This window comes from Ranitomeya imitator, chromosome 2 (genome assembly GCF_032444005.1).
Source record: "Ranitomeya imitator isolate aRanImi1 chromosome 2, aRanImi1.pri, whole genome shotgun sequence".
Classification (NCBI taxonomy): Eukaryota; Metazoa; Chordata; class Amphibia; order Anura; family Dendrobatidae; genus Ranitomeya; species Ranitomeya imitator.
The window spans coordinates 842,883,988-842,898,208 of NC_091283.1; the positions used below are offsets into that span (position 1 = coordinate 842,883,988).

The 14,221-nt window shown below is 50.3% G+C and overlaps 1 protein-coding gene across 2 annotated transcripts in view; it reads left to right on the top strand.

Moving 5' to 3' along the window:
* SHOC2 (SHOC2 leucine rich repeat scaffold protein) overlaps positions 1-14,221 on the top strand; it is a 59,954-nt gene that overhangs the window by 536 nt on the left and 45,197 nt on the right. The window lies entirely within an intron of this gene.

Here is a 14,221-nt window from a genome sequence, read left to right on the forward strand (position 1 = left end):
ATCTCCCGTGTGACAGCAGCGTCCCCCCCGTCATCTCCCGTGTGACAGCAGCGTCCCCCCCGTCATCTCCCGTGTGACAGCAGCGTCCCCCCCGTCATCTCCCGTGTGACAGCAGCGTCCCCCCCGTCATCTCCCGTGTGACAGCAGCGTCCCCCCCGTCATCTCCCGTGTGACAGCGGCGTCCCCCCCCCGTCATCTCCCGTGTGACAGCGGCGTCCCCCCATCATCTCCCGTGTGACATCGGCGTCCCCCCCCCCGTCTCCCGTGTGACAGCGGCGTGTTGTCCCCCCCCCCCCCCGTCGTCTCCCGTGTGACAGCGGCGTCCCCCCCCCATAATCTCCCGTGTGACAGCGGCGTCCCCCCGTCATCTCCTGTGTGACAGCGGCGTGTCCCCCCCCCCCCCGTCGTCTCCCGTGTGACAGCGGCGTGTCCCCCCCCCCGTCATCTCCCGTGTGACAGCGGCGTCCCCCCCCCCCCCCCCCGTCATCTCCCGTGTGACAGCGGCGTCCCTCCGTCATCTCCCGTGTGAGAGCGGCGTGTTCCCCCCCCCCCCCCGCCCCCGTCGTCTCCTGTGTGACAGCGGCGTGTTCCCCCCCCCCCCCCCCCCGTCATCTCCCGTGTGACAGCGGCGTCCCCCCCCCCCCCCCGTCGTCTCCCGTGCGACAGCGGCGTCCCCCCCCCCCCCGTCGTCTCCCGTGTGACTGCGGCGTCCCCCCCGTCGTCTCCCATGTGACAGTGGTGTGTCCCCCCCCCCCCCCCCCCGTCGTCTTCCGTGTGACAGCGGCGCCCCTCTCCCCGTCGTCTTCCTGTGACAGCGGCGTCCCTCTCCCCGTCGTCTTCCTGTGACAGCGGCGTCCCTCTCCCCGTCATCTCCCGTGTGACAGCGGCGTCCCTCTCCCCGTCATCTCCCGTGTGACAGCGGCGTCCCCCCGTCATCTCCCGTGTGACAGCGGCGTGTTCCCGCCCCCCCCCCCCCCCCCCGTCGTCTCCCGTGTGACAGCTGCATCCCCCCGTCGTCTCCCGTGTGACAGCGCTTTCCCCCCCATCCTCTCTTGTGACATCGGTATCCTCTCCCGAGTGATGGAGGCATCCCCTCCCTGTCCTCTGTTGGGTGACAACGGCGTCCTCATCCCTGTGTTTTCCTCTGAGACAGCAGCGCCGTCCTCTCCCTGCTGACGGCGCCCCACCACCACTCCCCGTTCCCTCCCGGGTGACAGTGGCGCTCCACTCCATCTTCTTCCAGGTGACATCGTCGTTCCCCCTTTTTTCCAGTGTGTCATCAGTGCGCGTTCCCCTCTCCTTCCATCATCTCCCAAGTGACAGCAGCGCTCTCGTTCTCTCTTCCAGGTGACAGCGACATTCCCTTGTCCTTTCCCGGGTGTCATCAGTGCGCATCCCCCCTTATTCCATCCTCTCCCAGGTGACAGCGACGCACCCCCCCATCTTTTTCCAGGTGACAGCAGCACTCCCCTCTCTTTTCCCAGGTGTCATTAGTTTGCATCCCCCCTTATTCCATCCTCTCCCAGGTGACAGCGGCGCTCCCCCCCATCTTTTTCCAGGTGACAGCGGCGCTCCCCTCTCTTTTCCCAGGTGTCATTAGTTTGCATCCCCCCTTATTCCATCCTCTCCCAGGTGACAGCAGCGCTCCCCCCCTGTCTTTTTCCAGGTGACAGCGGCGCTCCCCTCTCTTTTCCCAGGTGTCATCAGTTTGCATCCCCCCTTACTCCATCCTCTCCCAGGTGACAGCGGCGCTCTTTTCTGGGTGACATCGGCATGCCCTTGTCCTTTCCCGTGTGTCATCGGTGTGCGTCCTTCCATCCTCTCCCGGCTGACGGCGGCGTCCCTCATGGGTGATATTGGAGCTCCCACATTCCTCTTCCTGGTGACATCGGCGTCCCTTCTTCCCAGTAACCATGCAGGTGACAGCGGTGCGCCTCCCCCCCCCCCCTTCCCCCCGTATTGGTGACGTTGGCCTGTCTTGCTCCCTTTGCCTTCTGTGGCAGTGTTGTCTTCCTCCCACTTTTTCATTCTCCCTGTGCGACTGCCCCTCTCGTGTCCATGTGTAGCCTCCCCATGCACCCCCTTATTTCCATCATAGGTGTTGTCGCCCCCATATCTCCTGGGGTAGTGTTCTGCCTGCATCGGTCGATATGTCCTGGTGGTCTGTGGGATAAATCCTTCACCTGGGTAAGCGCCTATAGGAGATTCCCTGCTGGAGCACAATGCAGAGGGAATGGGCATGGAAAGTCCTGTGAGAAGGAAGGTGTCGGGCATTGTGCACCTGGCGAGGGTCACCACGCAGACTGCAGGAGCGCTCGGTGACGACCCTTGTTACTGCCAGTGGGTGGCTACATCGGGTGTCGCTCTTGCCTAAATACATAGAGGACTGCGCAGCTACGACTGAACGGTTCCTACTCACTGAATTGTCCTGATTTTCAGTGGTGGATTCTTAGGACAGAAATGTGGAATCCGCTACTACTGTACTCCTATTGGATCTGCTGGTGGCCGCAGACTCCGCAGCGGTATAGCAGCTACCATGTTGGTTTGCACTCGGCTCCCTCTATAGAGATGGGCGATGGTTTGCATCACGTGTTCTGTTACTTCCAGAATGGATCTGACCGATTCCCGACTCTTCATGGCTTATTTTAGTTGGTACCAAATGATCAGTAGAAAATTTGCAACAGTTTTCATTCTGTTGCTCTCTGTTATCAGTCATTTCAGGCAGGGAGAGGCTGACTGTGGGGTTGGGTATTGCAGTCTATTGCTCCCTGTTAGGTGCTGTACTCGCCCTGTTCTTCTGATTGCTGTGACCCCACTATACCGCTCATCATGGCCTAACTCCAGACCAGCACAGTGACCGGCCTGTACTGCGATTCCTGGTAATTGCCAGTGTGGACCATAGGATGACAAATGTCCAGATCAGGGAGATACATTGGTTCTGATGTGTTTGGCTCACAGATCCGACACAATTGAACCAATATCTTATCCTATCGCTGCTGCCCCTTCACTGCAGACTTTAGTGGGAGGTCAGTGTTAGATGATACATTGTAGCAAGTGTCAAGATTTGGAGACAATTCTATCAATACACTGTGTGCAGAATTATTAGACAAGTTGTATGTTGATCACATGATACTTTTAATACATGTTGTCCTACTCCATGCTGTTCAGGCTGAGAGCCAACTACCAATACAGTAAATCCGGTGATTGCATCTCTGTAATGAGGAGCGGTGTTGTCTAATGACATCAGAACCCTATATAAGGTGTGCGCAATTATTAGGCAACTTCCTTTCCTTTGGCAAGATGGGTCAGAAGAGAGATTTGACGGCTCTGAAAAGTCCACAATTGTGAGATGTCTTGCAGAGGGGTGCAGCAGTCTTGAAATTGCCAAACTTTTGAAGCCTGATCACCGAACAATCAAGCGTTTCATGGCAAATAGCCAACAGGGTTGCAAGCAGCGTGCTGGGCCAAAAAGGTGCAAAATAACTGCCCATGAATTGAGGAAAATCAAGCGTGAAGCTGCCAAGATGCCATTTGCCACCAGTTTTGCCATATTTCAGAGCAGCAACGTTACTGGAGTAACAAAAAGCACAAGGTGTGCGATACTCAGGGACATGGCCAAGATAAGAAAGGCTGAGAAACCAGAAACATAAGATAAAACGTCAAGACTGGGCCAAGCAATATCTTCAGACTGACTGTTCACAGGTTTTATGGACTGATGAAATGAGAGTGACTCTTGATGGGCCGGAGGCCGGATCAGTAAAGGGCAGAGAGCTCCACTCCGACTCAAACGCCAGCAAGGTGGAGGTGGGGACTGGTATGGACTGGGATCATCAAAGATGAACTTGTGGGACCTTTTCGGGTTGAGGATGGAGGGAAGCTCAACTCCCAGACCTACTGCCAGTTTCTGGAAGACTTCTTCAAGCAGTGGTACAGGAAGAAGTCGGATCGTTCAAGAAAAACATGATTTTCCTGCAGGACAATGCTCCATCACAGCCTCCAACTACTCCACAGCGTGGCTGGCCAGGAAAGGTCTCAGAGAAGAAAAATAATGACATGGCCCCCTTGTTCACCTGATCTGAACCCCATAGAGAACCTGTGGTCCCTCATAAAATGTGAGATCTACAGGGAGGGAGAACAGTCCACCTCTCGGAGCAGTGTCTGGAGGCTGTGGTGGCCGCTGCACCAATGTTGGTCATGAACAGATCAAGCAACGGACAGAATCTATGGATGGAGGCTGCTGAGTGTCGTCAGAAAGAAAGGGGCTATGTTGGGCACTAATTTTTTGGTTTTGTTTTTGCATGTGGGAAATGTTTATTTCTAAATTTTGTGCAGTTATATTGGTTTACCTGGTGAAAATAAACAAGTGAGATGGGAATATATTTTCTATTAAGTTGCCTAATAATTCTGCACAGTAATAGTTACCAGCACAAACAGATATCCTCCTAAGAGCCAAATCTAAAAAAAACCACTCCAACTTCCAACAATATTAAGCTTTGATATTTATGAGTCTTTTGGGTTGATTGAGAACATAGTTGTTGATCAATAATAAAAATAATCCTCTGAAATACAACTTGCCTAATAATTCTGCACACAGTGTAGTATAAATCTTTGCATTTTATTCCTGGAACTGTGCATCAGAATCTAAGATTCTGCATTAAACGTCCTGTGGTATTTCATTGTCTGCACCCATTAAAGGGAACCTGTCACCCCCAAAATCGATGGTGAGGTAAGCTCACCGGCATCAGGGGCTTATCTCCAGCATTCTGTAATTCATTCATTCTGTAATGCTGTAGATGAGCCCCCGATGTTACCTGAAAGAGGAGAAAAAGAGGTTAGATTATACTCACCCAGGGGCGGTCCCGCTGCAGTCCGGTCAAATGGGTGTCGTGGTCCGGGGCCTCCCATCTTCATTCCATGACGTCCTCTTCTGGTCTTCACACCGCGGCTCCGGCGCAGGCACACTGATTTGCCCTGTTGAGGGCAGAGCAAAGTACTGCAGTGCGCAGGCCCTGTGCCTCTCTGACCTTTCCGGCGCCTGCGCACTGCAGTACTTTGCTCTGCCCTCAACAGGGAGATATAGTACGCCGGAGCCGCGGCGTGAAGACCAGAAGAGGACGGCATGGAATGAAGATGGGAGGCGCCGGAGCGGACCTGAGACGCCCATTTGACCGGACCGCAGCGGGACCGCCCCCAGGTGAGTATAATATAACCTCTTTTTCTCATCTTTCAGGATACATCGGGGGCTTATCTACAGCATTACAGAATGCATTACAGAATGCTGGAGATAAGCCCCTGATGATGGTGAGCTTACCTCACCATCGATTTTGGGGGTGACGGGTTCCCTTTAAAGGTCACTAGAGAGGAAGCCGGCCAAGACACGTGCTGCGTTTACCGAGCCTGTCGAGTGTTGTCAGTGCGGCAGTCCTCCTGCTTATGACCAGCTCTCGAGACCCCCTAGACGGCCCCGGGAGGGTACTTCATCTGTGCACTTTCACCTTCCCCACCATTCCAGTGTAACACTGAGCGTCTCAGCCCACTGCCTAGTTTAGGTTGGACTTTTCCTTATTTCCCATCATGTCTTTGATATCATTTAAAGGGGTTGTCTTGCTCCTATGCACAGACATAACGAGCGTCGTGCTGTGCCGGCGGGCAGCATTCTGTAGAGTGGGAGGTGCGCAGCAGGGTGATATGCTCACACCCTGATGCCTGCAGGGGACACAGCGGCTCCTCTCCTACATAAGAAGGCAGCAGCGTTTAATAACAGCAGAAGCCGGAAACTTTGCATTGTGGCCCAGTAGCTTTTCGTTCGTAAAGTTTCACATAACCGTATTTTTGTGCCAAGCTGTACAGATCTTGCTACTAATCTCCACGTGGAAAGTGTCAGCGTGCAAAAATATCCCGAGGGGATCTCTTGACCGTCTGTCCCTCCACACCCCTGCCTCTGCTGACGATGCCTCCGCTTATGTGATCGCTGTAGCTTCTGATTGGCTGCAGTGGTCATCTTGGATGAGACATTGTCATATCAGCAGGGCACTGGGCGAGGAAGCCCCAAATCGCCGCCGGAGGTCACTTTAATTAAACTCTTTTTTTTTTTTTTTAAACTTTGCTGTTGAACTGCATGTGGAAATGTTGCAGTCATTCTGCAGGAGATATTGATGTACTAACGATTTATACTCTGTGGCATATCTCTATATACATGCAGATAGTGCTGTGCTGAGGAGTCCAGGAGGTGGAGTCACTGCTGATTGTTGGTTCTGAGCAGCCCCCTATGTCATCTGCTGGCTGGACCGGGGGTGTCCTAAGGTTTATATAATATCTGGGTCTTTGCTCCATGATCAGCTTCATCTTTGCCAGACACTGTCATGACTGTCTTTATGTATGTTAAAGGAAACAGTCAGCAAGCAGTTTTGCTACAGCTGATGGTCTTCTTATGACTACTGTGTACACACAGGACTGCCAGACAGTAACACCGGAATGTGACAGACTCTAACCTCTAATATTTATTCGGATTCCCATGACAGCACTACGAGAGAGGGGATCCGCCCTTCAGGAACAGGAAACCTACAGATACAAAAGGGCGGCACCTCTCCCTATGCATCAGTTGGTTTCCTGTTCCTGAAGGGACAGGATCCTACAGATGAATCTCGTAATGGATCCCAGGCCGGCCGGACCGAATCAGGTAGCGGGGGGGTCTCCTACCTCGGCCGGTGCGGAAGCCCCTGGAAGACGTCACGGTGGTCCTGGCTGGACTGCACGTCAGTGACGTAGACAGCAGGGAGCAGAGTCCGGAGGATTCCTGATCTCCTTCAGCGCCGGCGCCGGTAAGTATAGCGCTCCTTCGGTTCATGTGGTGGTGCAGCGCGGTGGTGAGGTAGCGGTGCCTGGAGGGGAACGCTATCCGGAGCGCTGCTGCGTGCTCTTCGGCGTCCTGCATTGCTCTCAGCGTTGGCTGGAGCGTTTCCGGGTGCAGTGACGTCGAGGGGGCAGAGTCAGCAGGCGCTTCCGGGTCACTGGGGAACTGCGCATGCGCAGTTCATCCAAGATGGCGGCGCCCATCGATCCTGAACGCCGGACTCCTCACACACTGCGCTGACCCCCCAGCTGTAGCCTCATCAGCAGGAACCAATGAGAGTGGCGCCAGGCAGCCTGCTGACCGGATCTGAGGGGGATTTAAGCAGGAGCTGGATTTAGAGCTCTGCCTTTGGTCACATCCACATCATGGAGAGTGATGGTGAGCGGCAGCTTCAGCTGTCGGAGGAGGTGCGACAAAAGCCCACGGAGAAGGAGCATGCCAGGAGTGACCAGTCCAGCCGTAAAAGCTCGTCCAAGCAGAGATCTAGAGCATCGACTGGCAAAGAACCCCCTCGTGTTCCGGTACCTTTGTTGGCGTACACTGGTAAGAGATCTACGTGAATTCTCACTCAGTGACGCGGGCCCCTTATACTTTGTCATTCTAGGGGAAGAAAAGTGCAAAGTCGAAACATAAGGAGTGTGCCCTGTGTGAAGTCCCGTTACCAGATTCTTATACTAAAAAATTATGCGCCTCCTGTATACAACAGACGGTGAGGTCTACAGGAGTGGAGGGGTTGAGTGACATCAGGCTAGATAGATGGTATCTCCCTTATTGTCCTCCCCTAGGTAGCAGAAGAATCTGCTTCTACGGCTAATCTACGTGAGATGATCCGTACAGAAGTAAGGGAATCCCTGCGGTCTATGTCCCAGGCGGGAAGTTCAAAACAGAGAACCTCGGTGGTCTCTGATTCGTCAGAGGAAGATAAAGAGGAAGGTTCTTATGGCTCAAATCTCTCTTCCTCGTCATCAGAAGAGGAATCTGGCCGATTCTGTCTGCCTCTGGACCGGGTGGATAAATTAGTTAAGTCGGTCAGAGGTACGATGGGCCTAGAAGAACCTAAGACTCAGCTTTCCCATCAGGAGCTAATGTTCAGTGGCTTGGAACACAAGAAGCGTAGATCCTTCCCGGTGAATGATAAAATTCAAGACCTGATTCTCCGAGAATGGAAGAAACCGGAGAAGAAAGGCTCATTACCACCAGCTTTAAAACGCAGGCATCCCTTTGAGGATACGACTGTGGATACCTGGGACAAGGCCCCTAAATTAGATGCCGCGGTGGCAAAGGCATCAAAGAGAGCCGCATTACCTTTCGAGGACATGGGATCCCTTAAAGACCCTCTTGACAGGAAGGCGGATACCTTCCTTAAAGGTACTTGGGAGATGGCAGCCGGATCCTTGAGACCGGCAGTGGCTGCGACTTGTACAGCCAGATCCCTAATGGTCTGGCTGGAACAGTTGGAATCCCAGCTTAAAGAAGGCGCTTCCAGAAGTTCTATTCTAAGTGCGCTTCCGGTGATTCAAGATGCTGCGGCTTTCCTGTCGGACGCGTCGGTCGATTCGGTCAGAATGGCGGCCAGAGCAGCAGGACTCTCCAACGCGGCTCGTAGAGCCCTGTGGTTGAAGTGTTGGTCGGGTGACATTCAATCAAGGTCCAAATTATGCGCTATTCCATGCAAAGGGGAATATCTCTTCGGGCCAACCTTGGATGAGCTGCTTGAAAAGGCTGGAGATGACAAGAAAAAATTCCCTAGTTTGTCATCAGCCTCTTATCGGCGTCAATTCAACAGGAGGAGATTTGGTCGCGGAAGGAAGCGCGCATCCTCGCCCTCTAGAGAGAATTTTAGATGGGAGGATAGACGCAGGAGAGGTACAGGTTACATGTTCCGCCGTTCCTCAAAAGAACGTAAGAAACCGGACCAATGACTAGCAATCCCTGTGGGAGGGAGATTGTCAGCCTTCTCTTCCGCATGGACTAACATCTCAAATAGTGACTGGGTCCGAGGTATTATTTCAGAAGGCCTGAAACTGGAATTTATTCACTGGCCTCGGGATAAATTTATGTTAACCCCCTTACGCTCAATCTATTGCCGCTGGTGGTCAGAAAGATAAGGGAGGATCAAGCGAGAGTCATACTGATCGCTCCGTTCTGGCCCAGAAGAGCCTGGTTTTCCTGGCTCAGGACCATGTCCGTGAAAGACCCCTGGGTGCTGCCGGACATTCCGGACTTACTTCATCAAGGTCCGATCAACCATCCACAAGTGAAGAGTCTCCATTTGACGGCATGGTTTTTGAGAGGTCATTGTTAAAAAGCAGAGGGTTTTCTCCAAACCTAATTGATACCCTTATGAAGAGTAGGAAAAACATAACAACTAAGATCTACTCTAGAACTTGGAGGAAGTTTCTGGCCTCTTCAAATTTTAATATTGAAGAGGGTATACCAATCAACCAGATTGTAGAATTCCTGCAGAGGGGGCTAGAGCTAAATCTATCCACAAGTACACTAAAAGTACAAGTATCAGCCCTGGGGGCTCTATTTTCTTGTAACATTGCGGGTAATTATTGGGTATCAAGGTTTATCAAAGCATCTAGTAGATCCAGACCTATACACAGGAATAGGTCAATGCCTTGGGATCTCAATCTAGTCCTTTCAGCCTTGACTAAGGAACCATTTGAGCCCTTACATTCAGCCTCACTTAAATTACTATCCCTCAAAACAGCGTTTTTGGTGGCAATTACATCTGCTCGTAGGGTAGGAGACATACAGGCTCTTTCTAGGCTGTCCCCTTATACAGAATTTCTACAGGACAGAGTAGTCCTCAGACCAGATCCAGCTTATTTACCAAAAGTGGCCTCAGATTTTCACAGATCTCAGGAGATAGTGTTACCGTCATTTCTCCCTAATCCTTCTAATTCCAAAGAGGAGTTACTCCATACATTAGATGTTAGGAGATGTCTATTAGAATATATATCAGTCACTGATGCTTGGAAGAGAGAGGATGCGTTGTTTCTATCCTTCCAAGGTCCCAGGAAAGGTCTTAGAGTTTCAAAGTACACGCTAGCGAAGTGGATTAGGGAGGCTATCTCTCTGGCTTATACTGCAGGTGGAGGTCCAGCCCCGCAGAATCTGAGGGCACATTCCACCCGCGCCATGGCTACATCCTGGGCTGAAAGATCTGGAGTGTCGATCGACCAGATATGTAAGGCAGCTACGTGGTCATCCCCTTCCACCTTTTTCAAGCACTATAGGTTGGACTTGGGGTTCTCTTCTGATCTCACCTTCGGGTTAAGGGTGCTGCAGGCTATAGTCCCTCCCTAAGGTAGTTTACATCTCTGTAATTCTCTCGTAGTGCTGTCATGGGAATCCGAATAAAGCATTAAGCTACTTACTGGTAGCGGCATTTTTCGGAGGCCCATGACAGCACCCTTAGTTCCCTCCCTATTCAAGTGGGGGTTGCACTTCCTATAGTATATATAATGAGATAGATAGATCTCACGTGTGGTATATAGTTCAATATGATGGTTTATTTTTGTACATAAACTGTATATAATGTATATTTGTGTGCTACTTACCGCGGTAGTCCTCTCAGGCTCTGAAATACAACTGATGCATAGGGAGAGGTGCCGCCCTTTTGTATCTGTAGGTTTCCTGTTCCTGAAGGGCGGATCCCCTCTCTCGTAGTGCTGTCATGGGCCTCCGAAAAATGCCGCTACCAGTAAGTAGCTTAATGCTTTCTGTGCACTATGGAATAAGTTTAAGATTTCCACGAGGCGGCACACAGTGTTTTTCAGTCATGGTTCTATATACAGTCATCCCGCTGTTTTACCTCCTCTTGCGCCTGTCGTTGTCTAGTCCTAGCCTATAACCCCAGATCCGTCAACCGCAGCATGTTTGTGGTTTCCCTCTTGCTTATAGTTTTTCTTTCTTGCACTGCAAAAAGATCTGAAAGTCCTAAAGAAATGATGTATTATTGGGGTAAACGTGTCACTCCTGTGTCTGGGGAAAAGTTACACAATTGGACGCTGGTTATTGTTCTCTCTGAGATGAGCTGGTACACGCTGGTCGCCGTAGTGAAATACTTGACTCTTCAGGTTTTTATGGGTGCAGTCCTGGACTGTAGCGGCCGGCCGTGGTGTGTGGACTGGTTTACACGTGTACGTGGCAGCATGGACGAGTCTGATCATATATGTCGGCATGAGAAGCGGCCGCCCATCACTTCTGCTGCCGCTTCTTTTACATTCGCGTAAATCTGCTCATTTCTGCATTCAGACGTCAGGGCATTGGGGGATTACTGGATTATGGTAACACTGTCTGCCAGGAATACAGAAAAAAAACAATCTTAATATTTGGAGACCATCCTATGTGGCCTTATTGACAGTGCAAAATGATGTGGGAACCACTGAGGTCCGTAGACGTGCAGAATACACTGCTGCCATGTGTGTGTGATCCTGGCCTGCCATTGTAAAGTATGTGCCAGTGACTGCACCAGCAGAATAGTGAGTGCTGCTCTGGAGTATAATACAGGAGGTAACTCAGGATCAGTAATGTAATGTAAGTACACAGTGACTGCACCAGCAGAATAGTGAGTGCAGCTCTGGAGTATAATACAGGAGGTAACTCAGGATCAGTAATGTAATGTATGTACACAGTGACTGCACCAGCAGAATAGTGAGTGCAGCTCTGGGGTATAATACAGGATGTAACTCAGGATCAGTAATGCAATGTATGTACACAGTGACTGCACCAGCAGAATAGTGAGTGCAGCTCTGGGGTATAATACAGGATGTAACTCAGGATCAGTAATGTAATGTAAGTACACAGTGACTGCACCAGCAGAATAGTGAGTGCAGCTCTGGAGTATAATACAGGAGGTAACTCAGGATCAGTAATGTAATGTATGTACACAGTGACTGCACCAGCAGAATAGTGAGTGCAGCTCTGGGGTATAATACAGGATGGAACTCAGGATCAGTAATGTAATGTATGTACACAGTGACTGCACCAGCAGAATAGTGAGTGCAGCTCTGGGGTATAATACAGGATGGAACTCAGGATCAGTAATGTAATGTATGTACACAGTGACTGCACCAGCAGAATAGTGAGTGCAGCTCTGGAGTATAATACAGGATGTAACTCAGGATCAGTAATGTAATGTATGTACACAGTGACTGCACCAGCAGAATAGTGAGTGCAGCTCTGGAGTATAATATAGGATGTAACTCAGGATCAGTAATGTAATGTATGTACACAGTGACTGCACCAGCAGAATAGTGAGTGCAGCTCTGGAGTATAATACAAGATGTAATTCAGGATCAGTAATGTAATGTATGTACTCAGTGATTGCACCAGCAGAATAGTGAGTGCAGCTCTGGGGTATAATACAGAAGGTAACTCAGGATCAGTAATGTATGTACACAGTGACTGCACCAGCAGAATAGTGAGTGCAGCTCTGGAGTATAATACAAGATGTAATTCAGGATCAGTAATGTAATGTATGTACTCAGTGATTGCACCAGCAGAATAGTGAGTGCAGCTCTGGGGTATAATACAGAAGGTAACTCAGGATCAGTAATGTAATGTATGTACACAGTGACTGCACCAGCAGAATAGTGAGTGCAGCTCTGGAGTATAATACAAGATGTAACTCAGGATCAGTAATATATGTACACAGTGACTGTACCAGCAGAATAGTGAGTGCAGCTCTGGAGTATAATACAGGATGTAACTCAGGATCAGTAATATATGTACACAGTGACTGTACCAGCAGAATAGTGAGTGCAGCTCTGGAGTATAATATAGGATGTAACTCAGGATCAGTAATGTAATGTATGTACACAGTGACTGTACCAGCAGAATAGTGAGTGCAGCTCTGGGGTATAATATAGGATGTAACTCAGGATCAGTAATGTAATGTATGTGCACAGTGACTGCACCAGCAGAATAGTGAGTGCAGCTCTGGAGTATAATACATGGATACGGTCTCTTTTCGGTTGTATGTGACGCAGCCTCTGTATTTGGGGTGCGGTTGATTGTTGTGATTTTGTTGGCAGCGTCATATACACAGGAATCTGCAGCCTCGTAAAGAAGGGGAGTATTGTGTCAGCACCACTTCTACAAGTGTCCGTCCCAGGAAGGGTTAACTGTCGCCTCCTGACGGTCGCGCCCCACACGCCCTGCTCGTTATGTGTATAAAGCTTAGAAGAGTCATTAGAAAATGTGCGGTTTTGGATTTATAAGCATGTGCATTGTTTTATTCATTTCCTACGGCTCCAGTAGGTAAACACGGGGCGACTTCCTGCTTCCTAGATGGCAGCGAGCGAAGGACAGGCGACTGCGCCGCTCCGAACCCAACCGGGTGATGGCTTTACAAAAGCTGTGTGCACACAGTAGTGGAGGAGAGGTTCGGGTGCATGAGGTTATAGCCCCTGGGACGTCTAGGAAGTCGGATTCACCGCACTCTGAGGAAAGTAACATCAGCTCAGAGCAAGTGTGAGGTTATAAATGCAACATGTGACGAAAGTCTTAGGCTATGTGCACCGTTGTGCAAAATCCGAAGGTAAAACGCACTGTGTTTTACCTGCTGATTTTCTGCGTTTTTTGTGCGGATTTCACCTGCGGTTTTACACCTGCGGATTCCTATTATGGAGCAGGTGTAAAACTCTGCGGAATCCGCACAAAGAATGGACATGCTGCAGAATAAACAACGCTACATTTCCTCTCGGTATTTTCCGCACCATGTGCACTGCGGATTTGGTTTTCCATAGGTTTACATGGTACTGTACACCGCATGGAAAACTGCTGCGAATCCGCAGCGTCAAATCCGCAACGTGTGCACATAACCTTTATGCTGAGCTTGTCAGTGACAGGTACTGGTGGTCCCTGGTGGGGTAAAACATAAATTTGTTCTTGACTGTGGTATCCAGGTGCGAGCTGTGGTCTTTAGGCTATGTGCACACATTGCAGATTTCTTGCGGATCCGCAGCATTTTTAACCATGCAGAAACGCTGCAGATCTGCAAGTGATTTACAGTACAATGTAAATCAATGAAAAAAAAAATGCTGTGCTAATGGTGCGGTAAACTCCACGCGGAAACACTGCGGATTAAAAGGAGCATGTCATTACTTTTGTGCGGATCTGCAGCATTTTGTACCCATTCCATTATAGAAATCTGCAGGGGTAAATCTGCACAAAATCCGCATCAAATCCGCACCTGCGTTTTCTGCCAAGAGATGCAGAATCCGCACACAAAATTCCAGAGGCAAATCCGCAACGTGTGCACATAGCCTTATAGAAATACAGTGCTCTAATTGAGATCTGCAGCTTTCTAGGAAATTTTGTTCAGTTTCTTGTTTTTCAGCATCTCTGTTTGTT